General features: G+C 35.6%; 2 non-coding genes across 2 annotated transcripts; one reads left to right on the top strand and one right to left on the bottom strand.

The window, feature by feature from the left end:
- Positions 1-1,500: 1,500 nt before the first annotated feature.
- Trnap-ugg (transfer RNA proline (anticodon UGG)) lies at positions 1,501-1,572 on the bottom strand. Its single transcript has one exon. It is a non-coding gene; the product is annotated as a tRNA-Pro (tRNA).
- Positions 1,573-4,322: 2,750 nt separating this feature from the next.
- Positions 4,323-4,394, top strand: Trnap-ugg (transfer RNA proline (anticodon UGG)). The gene has a single exon. It is a non-coding gene; the product is annotated as a tRNA-Pro (tRNA).
- The last annotated feature ends 4,121 nt before the right edge of the window (positions 4,395-8,515 follow it).

The following is an 8,515-nucleotide window of genomic DNA, read 5'->3' as shown; positions in this document are numbered from 1 at the left end:
AGTTATTTTTTAGAAGCCTGTTGTAGTTTTACCGCTGAATATAGTAGTACCCCTTACTCACTATGCAGGACGCTCGATTAACGGATGCCAAGTGCCAACTTAGTCGCCCTAAAACTCTGGGCGCCAAACCGTGTATTGACGAAAGTTGTACCCTATATGGCGCCGCCCGTAAAAAACTTTAGCTTTCTTTTTCGCAGAAATATTTTCGGGAGTATTCTTATCTACTCCCTAAAGTTTTATGGTACTCGGATGAACCGCATCCGAATTTTTTTTTTTATATACCGTGTATAGAGAAAAAAAATCGCTCCCCTCTAGGGGGGGGGGGGAGCGCCGCCCTTGCAAAATTAAAGAATATTTTTTGCCGAACCCTACCATTGAGTGATCTAATCATCTCCCCAAAGTCTCATGGTACACGGATGAACGGTGTGAAACCGAAATTTTATAAACCGTATATAGAGAAAAATCGCAGCCGCCCGTGGCGCCGCCCTTGCAAAATTAAAAAAGGATTTCTTTTACAGAACCCTTCCCTGAATTGTTCTAATCAACTCCCCCAAAGTCTTAAGGCTATCGGATAACGGTGTCACACCAAAATCGACTTATTTTTAGATTGTAGGGTCGGGGATAGGGGAAAGGGGGGGGGGTGTTAGTGTTTTAAAGGAAATATTTTCAGTGGCAGCATTGGTACTCTCGAATTTACAAATTATGAATTACTGAAAAGTAGAAAATAAAACAACTAAATAGCGGCGTATGATACGCCGCGGGTCGGCTCGTATATTTTAAAGTCTTTATAGCGAGTTAAAGAAACAAACCGCTGCTGTGGTTTATTTTCTTTTATGTTTTTTTTCTATTATTGGGAATAATATTCAAAACGAGATTTTGAATTTCAACCGAGAGAGACCGAGACTTACAAGCCCTATTCCCTCTAACGCTAATGCAGAATGTGCAGTTAAATCGATACAAGCTCTATTCATGAAAAACAAGGCTTGTCATTTTTTTGCTTTGCTAAACCATCGATTACAATTTATCAAACTGGTACAAGCCCAGGGCATTCAGTGTTTCTTTCAGACATTTTTCTGGTTCGGGAACTTAAAACCTTCGAATATGGGAGGAGGGGGGTATTTAAATGTCCGGGGAGGGGGGGTACCAATGGTTAAAATTTAAATTTTCTAGAATGTTTTTACGAAGTATAGAGAAAGTCATGTAATCGTGCAAAAAAAAAAAAAATAATAATAATCGAGATTTGTAACGATTTTTACAAATCTCGACGTTTTACACCTCACTGATACGGAAAAACATAATTTAATTTTTAAATTTAGGGGAGGTAACTAAGATGAGGCTGCTTTCACGGAGGGGGGGGGGGGGGGAAAGGCGGGTTCTAGTGTTTGAAAGCAAATATTTTCAGTGACAGCATTGGTACACAAATTATGAAATACTGAAAAGTTGTTTTATAATATTTCTTCAATTATAACTAAATTTGCTGTGTAATATCATCAAAAGAACGGGCCCGTCCGGGATTTGAACCCGGGACCTCTCGCACCCAAAGCGAGAATCATACCCCTAGACCAACGAGCCGTTACAACCTAGATTAAAAACGTCAAATTTATATTTTAATACGACTTCACTCCAATCTGTTGCATTTTAATCCGACGATACAACATGGAGCTTTTCAATTGTGAACTTTGAACTCTACTACAACAAGTACGTCAACCATCTGTTTACATTTCTCTCCTAAATCTCATCGCTAGACTGAGTTTATTTGACGCTGGACAGGGATGTTGGCAGTGGTCGAGGGGTAGAGCACACGATTACCAACATTTATTTCACTTAGCACCGTGGGGGTCGGCGTGGTCGAGTCTGTAAAGCTCTTAGTTGTTAAACTGAAAACTCACGAGTTCGAACCCTCGGGCAGATGAAAAATCAGTCAACTTATACATAGTACTTTTAAGAAGATCTGAAATAAATTTGGGGATTACAGAAAATTAAAATGATACAAATTTTAAGCAACGGGAAAAGTTATGTTGAGTACAATAAGACACATAAAATCAAACATTCTTCCCTTTTAAACACATATATCTATAGCAGTCCTCCCACAGTTTTTTTTTAATTAAAGAAAAATTTATTTATTTATTTTGAACATTTAAAATAGTAATAATAATTTATTTGGTAGTTTTACACAGTTTCAAAGACATGAACATCAATTGTATATATATATATATATATATATATATATATATATATATATATATATATATATATATATATATATATATATATATATATATATATATATATATATATAATAATATATATAGTAATTAAATAAAGAAAATAAAATGGCACAAGAACAAGACTAACATAAGGTGTGCAACTCGATTTCTTTTCACTGCTTAGTTTAATGTGCTCAATCCTCCCTCAGCTGCGAAGTCAAAAGTTCACATTTGTAGCAACCCATGACCAGAAACAGAAACGACCGTGTGAAAAGGGTCTCTGTAATACTCATACTGATTTATCAATCCAAAATTTTGCATGACACAAAATTGACCCTTGGCAATGAGAGTATGCTGCCCTTGATCTAGGGCAGTCCGGTTGGGTGGGGGAAAGTTTGTGTGTATGTGTGTGTGGTGTGTGTATGTGTGTGTGTGCTTTTCTATCCTTGTTCTATCCAGATGTTTTAATCGGAAGGTGTTTATTTTAGCATGAATGCAATGTAGCCCTATACTTCCATTTAATTAGTTTTGTATTAAGGTTTTGTGGCTAATGTTTCTAATCGTGTTTTCTAAAATGAATTCTCTAATAAATTCTCTAATGTGCTTGTTTGTTTGTTTAATAAACGAGCTGGGTTTTGTAATTTTGTTGCTACGAAAAATATGTTTGAAATGATATATCTGTTTATTATTGCAGCTCTGGCAAAGATGGTTGTATTGCAGTTTTGGTATATTTCCAGATAGTGATTTATTTTATTGTTCAGTGTGGCCCAAGTTTCTTGGTCGTCTTTATTGTGATCGCTGGGATAGACAATGACATAGTTTCGATATATTTGTAAAGGAAAGAAAGTTGGTGCTAATACTCGATTGCGGTTTTTGTGCTGAGGTGTATTATCGAATGTCAATATCTAAACATTGATATTTAGATTTGACTTTGTAAAATATCTAAACGTTTTATATTTACACTACAACCCAATGATAATTCTATGTCCCAAGTAATAAAAAAAAATGACTATTTTTTATATTTAAAATTACAAAATAAAATTTTGACAAATGTAACAAATTATAGTTATCATTTTATTTTTTCACAATTAAATTTCTCTGTGTTTTAAAAACGCATTGAACTATTGTTATAAGTTACTTCTGGAAATAAATTAAATATTCAAAACAATTGTCAGATATATCATTACGTTTATGGCTTTTTAGTATCTAAATTATATATATATATATATATATATATATATATATATATATATATATATATATATATATATATAAATATATATATATATATATATATATATATATATATATATATATATATATATGTATATATATATATATATATATATATATATATATATATATATATATATATATATATATATATATATATATATATATATATATGCCTATTTATCTCTTCTGAGTAAATTGTCTACTTGTTTGGTGAAAGATCAAAACTATGAGGTCAAGAGGGTACGGATTAGATTTGGTTAATCGAGGTATCAGTAAAAGTGCATATACTCACGTATAAGTATTGAACATCAGATTAAAATGTCACAGCTGGAGTTTTGTTGAATGATTTATACGGATTAAGTAATTAACAGATTTTATCTTTAACCTGTGGATGCTAGTTCTATCTCTGGTACGTAGTAAAATATACAGGTGGATAAATCAAAGAGCACCGAACAAAACATGGGAGGGGTATAGAGTTTAGTGACTGGAATGAATGAAAGAAATAAAAAAGTTAATGCAGAAAATCTTTTAAAAAATGGTTGTGAACTCGGCATATGAAGAATCAGTCTCGCCCAGCTCAAACGGGAGCCGGGTACCCATCGCAGCTGAGTGGACTCAGAGACAACGCCGTCGCACAAGAACATACATGTACAGCAACTTATAATCCAGGATGGGGGAGGGTTCACTTGCGCTGGTTGTTAAATTATGATGGTAATAACCGATGGACTACAGATTTCCGAAGGTAATACTCACGAATCTGCAATGCCGCTCACGCGGGAAATGTGGTTCGGATTCGGATTATGGTGTGACAGATGTCTTATGGTGTAACAGATGTCTTATGCCATGACTTAAAAAGCTATGAATTTGAGATATCCTAACGGCTCGTTGGTCTAGGGGTATGATTCTCGCTTTGGGTGCGAGAGGTCCCGGGTTCAAATCCCGGACGGGCCCGTTATTTTTATATTACATACAACTTTTAACTACATAATTCAGATGTCTATATAATCGCACCCCCTCCCGCCTCACAACGCCTCTGTGTGTATGTATGTTGCGTATGTCATGTATGTGTGTGATGTATAACGTGTATGCAGTATGCGTGTGTGGTGTGTGTTGTATGTTGCGTGTTATGTGCCGTGTGTACGGTGCGTCACCTCTGCTTGTGTTGCTTATGTCGTTAGTCTGGTGTCGTTTTGTCAAATTTTGTGGAAACATGTTTTATTATGCTACATTTCATTATGTTACATTTTTAAAATGTAAATTTAAAAAAAATGACACTCACAAGTATATATTAAAGGGGAGTTAAGTCATTGACACAGTGAATTTAAACGTGGTCGCCTCCCTTTCCATTGCCTTAGTTCATTGAATGCATGCGTTTTATTATTTTCATAGAGAGAGGGTGAGTAGACACAATAGAGCTGGTAAGTAGGTCAATAAACAGCTTTAAGGCTCATGCAGGTTTTATTGAGCCGTAGAACTGTTAATTGACCTACTTACCAGCCCTATTGGGAGATCGCAAGAGCTGTGCGAGAGGGGGACGGGTGAGGAGGGGGTGGGGGTGGAATCAGTGGCTAGGGTATAAGAGGTAAATGATTTCAAGGTCACAGCGGTAGGTAGCCATTGCAGATGACAATAGACGTATAAATGTCAGGTGACGCAGATGACATTAGACGTATAACTGTCAAATGACACAGATGACATTAGACGTACAACTGTCAAATGACACAGATGACATTAGACGTACAGCAGTCAGATGACACAGATGACATTAGACGTACAACTGTCAAATGACACAGATGACAATAGACATAAAACTGTCAAATGACACAGATGACATTAGACGTAAAACTGTCAAATGACACAGATGACAATAGACATAAAACTGTCAAATGACACAGATGACATTAGACGTAAAACTGTCAAATGACACAGATGACAATAGACGTATAACTGTCAAATGACACAGATGACATTAGACGTAAAACTGTCAAATGACACAGATGACATTAGACGTAAAACTGTCAAATGACACAGATGACAATAGATGTACAACTGTCAGATGACACAGATGACATTAGACGTACAACTGTCAGTTGACGCAGATGACATTAGACGTAAAACTGTCAAATGACACAGATGACAATAGACGTAAAACTGTCAGATGACACAGATGACATTAGACGTACAACTGTCAGGTGACGCAGATGACATTAGACGTAAAACTGTCAAATGACACAGATGACAATAGACGTAAAACTGTCAAATGACACAGATGACATTAGACGTACAACTGTCAGGTGACGCAGATGACATTAGACGTAAAACTGTCAAATGACACAGATGACAATAGACGTAAAACTGTCAGATGACACAGATGACAACAGACGTAAAACTGTCAGATGACACAGATGACAACATACTACAACTATCAGATGACATAACATCCACCAAATGTCCATGCTATTAGCGGAGTTCTCCACGTTAGTTGGCGAAATCTGTATCACATTTTTGTTGTGGCAACAAACAAAACAAGGCGTACATTGATCAGGCAAATGTTTTTTCTACATGGTGAATGTAGCCGTAAGTCTGACGAACGTTATTTTCTGAATTGTATTTGAACTCTGACCGCCATCTCATGGTTTCATTGAGAAATCAGTTCAACCAGCCGCGCCAGGCAAGATGAGGTTTAAATTTGTGGCCACTATCAGAACACTATCTGATGTACTTTATCATTTGAAGAATGTATACTATTTTAGGCGTGAAGTTGGAGTTAAAATTGGGCATTAGAAATACGTGTGTTAAATAAAGCTTCATGGCTTTTAGATTTGGGGGTGGTCTATGTTTTCATCTTTTAAGAATTCAAAACTCATAATCAAATATTAAATTTAAAAAAGAGTTAAAAAACCCAATATAAGTTGTATACATTGTGTCCAATATTTAATTCTTCTTTTGGCTCTTAATGACTTCATCCTGCTTTTCTTGCTTTATTTGCTGCCATAGTCTGTATCTACATATGACACTGTGCAAGGTTTAGGAGTTTACTATCAATGATGGGTGGCTGTCTCAGGCAAACGAGCCTCTGACAGACTCACGCAGTCCAAGTATATTTAAGGGGGAAGGCTCCGGTAAAAAAAACTTTTTTAATACTCGTTAGAAAACAGTTATTTCTTTACAGCTTTATTAAGATACATCCGCATATGCTTTTCCACTAAAAAAAAATGTTGAAAAAATCTTGGTAACTATGACAACGGCGGCCATCTTGAAAAATTAACCCCTTCGTAGGTTTTCCACCATTCACAAAATATTACATTTTAAGCCCAATAAACAATCAATTCATAATCTTCTTCCATATTTTGGGGTAATCAGCTAAAAATTTTAAGTGTATATCTTCAAACTAATTTTTTATGAATTTTTAAAATTTGTGTCCGTTCAAAACACTAGTTTTAATGCCCCAAAATTCCCCAAAGTTAAGTGTTTTGAACGGACACAAATTTTGAAAATTCATAAAAAATTAGTTTGAAGATATGCACTTAAAATTTTTAGCTGATTACCCCAAAATATGGAAGAATATTATGAATTGATTGTTTATTGGGCTTAAAGTGTAATATTTTATGAATGGTGGAAAACCTACGAAGGGGTTAATTTTTCAAGATGGCCGCCATTGTCATAGTTACCAAGATTTTTCCACCAATTTTTTTTAGTGGAAATGCATAAGCGGATGTATCTTAATAAAGCTGTAAAGAAATAACTGTTTTCTAATGAGTATTAAAAAAGTTTTTTTTTACCGGAGCCTTCCCCCTTAACAAGTCATGAATTTTAATGTAACCATAAATACTAGGTACGCAGTTGTTTTTTTTTTTTTTATAAATGTTAGGCCTATTTTAGAAAAATGATTACCTTTAAATCATCGAAAATTTCAAGGGAGTTAGCAGTGATAAATTTATGTGCATGTAATAAATGTGTGATTGCTTCCCTTGTTATTCACTGCAAGCATTTTACTTGGACAAGCCCTAGCCGTCGCTTCTCTGTTGAGTAGACCTACATGTCTGTTTTTTTTTTTTAAATTCTTCAGTAATTGAATTCGTATGATTTAATTTTTAAGTTTAGACCAGCGATATCATTCAGTTTCGATTTTGAGTTAAAATTAATTCAAATTGACTGTTGCTAATTGTTTCGTTGTATGTTTTCTTGTTATGTTGCCAATTAATTCCAGTTAATTAAACGATAAGCTAAAAGAGATTAGTTTTTTGGATAATCCTATTGTTTATGTGTTGTGTTTCTGTAACGCTTGGCATACATTTGTTTTGTTCTTTGTTTTACTAAATTAAGCATTTGTTCTATATATCTTAGTGGATACCAAGAACAAACAAAAACCCACCTGGTGAAATACCACCTTTAAAAAACAATCTTTACAACGAAAAACAAAAAGCAGCCGTAATTAAAGTCACCTGCCTACGTCACTGCACGCCGTCTCAACACTAAAGCAGGTTGAAAGTGCAGCCCCTCCCTGTAGCCCCTCCCTGAAGCCCCTCCCCGGGCAGGTGTGTATGAGCCGGTGATGATTTAAGAACCAGTGGACACACTCACCTGTACACACTCACCTGTACACACTCACCTGGACACACACCTGACGTCGCGTGTACATCGACTTGTTCTCTAGGACGTCCGGTCCAAACTTTTGTCCCCGTCACGTCTCTACACACTGTCCAACACAGCTTGGCGCAGTACACACAGCTAAATGATTGAGTCTAACACACCTCTAGTACACACAGCTAAATGTTTGAGTCTAACACACAGCTAAATGTTTGAGTCTAACACACAGCTAAATGCTTGTGTCTAACACACAGCTAAATGTTTGAGTCTAACACACAGCTAAATGCTTGTGTCTAACACACAGCTAAATGCTTGTGTCTAACACACAGCTAAATGTTTGAGTCTAACACACAGCTAAATTGTTGTGTCTAACACAGCTAAATAGTTTTGTCAATTACACAGCGAAATGCTTGTGTCTATCAAGGCTGTTTGTGTCCAACACAGCTAAATGCCTGTGTCTACAACATCTTCCCCTAAGCACA

Source organism: Physella acuta, unplaced genomic scaffold (genome assembly GCF_028476545.2).
Source record: "Physella acuta isolate Inbredline_101_S28 unplaced genomic scaffold, ASM2847654v3 ptg000117l, whole genome shotgun sequence".
Classification (NCBI taxonomy): Eukaryota; Metazoa; Mollusca; class Gastropoda; family Physidae; genus Physella; species Physella acuta.
Note: the sequence above shows the minus strand (reverse complement) of the source record. Positions and strands in the feature narration are given on the sequence as shown.